At 53.2% G+C, this 2,500-nt stretch overlaps 1 non-coding gene across 1 annotated transcript in view; it reads left to right on the plus strand.

The window, feature by feature from the left end:
* The first annotated feature begins 751 nt into the window (after positions 1–751).
* LOC144419764 (small subunit ribosomal RNA) overlaps positions 752–2,500 on the plus strand; it is a 1,810-nt gene continuing 61 nt past the window's right edge. Inside the window, exon 1 of the ribosomal RNA XR_013474251.1 lies at positions 752–2,500. This exon is cut by the window's right edge and continues 61 nt beyond it. This is a non-coding gene — a ribosomal RNA (small subunit ribosomal RNA).

The following is a 2,500-nucleotide window of genomic DNA, read 5'->3' on the forward strand; positions in this document are numbered from 1 at the left end:
GTACAAACGTGCAAGCATACTAACCTAACCCTAGGTAAGGCATGTCAGAGCGAAAGACAGTAATTTCGAATGAGCCAAGAAAGAGCGGTGCGGGGCCGGTCGGAGCGCACCCTTTTCTCGGTGGCTGGCGGGCGAGAGAGTGCTGCGTCGCCGGCATCGGCGTCGAAAGAAGCCGAGCCGAAAAAAGTTAAAGTACAAACGTGCAAGCATACTAACCTAACCCTAGGTAAGGCATGTCAGAGCGAAAGACAGTAATTTCGAATGAGCCAAGAAAGAGCGGTGCGGGGCCGGTCGGAGCGCACCCTTTTCTCGGTGGCTGGCGGGCGAGAGAGTGCTGCGTCGCCGGCATCGGCGTCGAAAGAAGCCGAGCCAAAAAAAGTTAAAGTACAAACGCGATGCTAATGAGCGAGCCGTTGTCTCGACTAATATGTAGGGGGCGTTCGATCGAGCGTCTGGCTTGAGCGCTTGTCGGCCTAGCAGAACGGTCGCATTGTTATGCCCGGGTTTTAGGCACCGCTGCAGGCGGCCGGCAGAGCTCTTGTTTGTGCGAAACTGAATGGATCGAGCCCGAGAGAGGGCGAGCAAAGAAAAAACGCAAATCGCTCCGCCTGGCACTGCCGGCGAGAGCGTGGACGTCGCGGCCAGCGACTGTCGAAGCTGAGTACGGCCGCAGGCGATCGCCTCGGTCTTAAACGAATGCGACGAGCACGCGCCGGGCGGCCCAGCAAGGGCCGAGCGCAGCTGTCGCAGCTATCTGGTTGATCCTGCCAGTAGTGATATGCTTGTCTCAAAGATTAAGCCATGCAGGTGCAAGTACGAGTTCTCGTAAAGCGAAACTGCGAATGGCTCATTAAATCAGTCTTGGTTTATTTGGTCTCGTAAGCGAAGTGGATAACTGTGGTAATTCTAGAGCTAATACATGCATTAAGCGCCGACTTCGGGAGGCGCGCTTTTATCAGATCAAAACCGACCGGGTTCGTCCTGTGACGTTTGATGACTCTGGATAACCACGCGGATCGTACGGTCTCTGCACCGACGACGTATCATTCAAGTGTCTGCCCTATCAACTGTCGAAGGTACGCTACGTGCCTACCTTTGTGATAACGGGTAACGGGGAATCAGGGTTCGATTCCGGAGAGGGAGCCTGAGAAACGGCTACCACATCCAAGGAAGGCAGCAGGCGCGCAAATTACCCATTCCCGACACGGGGAGGTAGTGACGAAAAATAACAATACAGGACTCTAACGAGGCCCTGTAATTGGAATGAGTACATCCTAAAACTCTTAACGAGTATCCATTGGAGGGCAAGTCTGATGCCAGCAGCCGCGGTAATTCCAGCTCCAACAGTGTATGCTAAAGTTGTTGCGGTTGAAAAGCTCGTAGTTGGATTTTGGGCGAGCGCCGCCGGTCCGTCGCAAGGCGTGTCACTGGTTGCGTTCGCCTCACCTTCGGTTCTCCGTCGGTGCTCTTGACTGAGTGTCGGCGGTGGCCGATAAGTTTACTTTGAAAAAATTAGAGTGTTCAAAGCAGGCTGTTCGCCTGCATAGTGTTGCATGGAATAATGGAATAGGACCTCGGTTCTATTTTGTTGGTTTTCGGAGCACGAGGTAATGATTAAGAGGGACAGACGGGGGCGTCCGTACTCTGCCGTTAGAGGTGAAATTCTTGGATCGGCGGAAGACGAACTACTGCGAAAGCATTCGCCAAGAATGTTTTCTTTAATCAAGAGCGAAAGTCAGAGGTTCGAAGACGATCAGATACCGTCCTAGTTCTGACTATAAACGATGCCAACTAGCGATCGGGAGGCGTTACCATGACGACCTTTCCGGCAGCTTCCGGGAAACCAAAGTCTTTGGGTTCCGGGGGAAGTATGGTTGCAAAGCTGAAACTTAAAGGAATTGACGGAAGGGCACCACCAGGAGTGGAGCCTGCGGCTTAATTTGACTCAACACGGGGAAACTCACCCGGCCCGGACACAGGTAGGATTGACAGATTGAGAGCTCTTTCTTGATTCTGTGGGTGGTGGTGCATGGCCGTTCTTAGTTGGTGGAGCGATTTGTCTGGTTAATTCCGATAACGAACGAGACTCTGGCATGCTAAATAGTTACGCGACCTTCTCGGTCGGCGTCTAACTTCTTAGAGGGACTAGTGGCGTTTAGCCACACGAGATTGAGCAATAACAGGTCTGTGATGCCCTTAGATGTCCGGGGCCGCACGCGCGCTACACTGAGTGAAGCAGCGAGTGTCTAACCTAGGCCGAAAGGTCCGGGTAACCCGTTGAACCTCATTCGTGATTGGGATAGGGACTTGCAATTGTTTCCCTTGAACGAGGAATTCCCAGTAAGCGCAAGTCATCAACTTGCGTTGATTACGTCCCTGCCCTTTGTACACACCGCCCGTCGCTACTACCGATTGAATGGTTTAGTGAGATCCTTGGATCGGCCCCGTCGCGGCTGGCAACGGCCGCGTCGGCGTGTCGAGAAGACGATCAAACTTGATC

This window comes from Styela clava, unplaced genomic scaffold (genome assembly GCF_964204865.1).
Source record: "Styela clava unplaced genomic scaffold, kaStyClav1.hap1.2 HAP1_SCAFFOLD_96, whole genome shotgun sequence".
NCBI lineage: Eukaryota > Metazoa > Chordata > Ascidiacea > Stolidobranchia > Styelidae > Styela > Styela clava.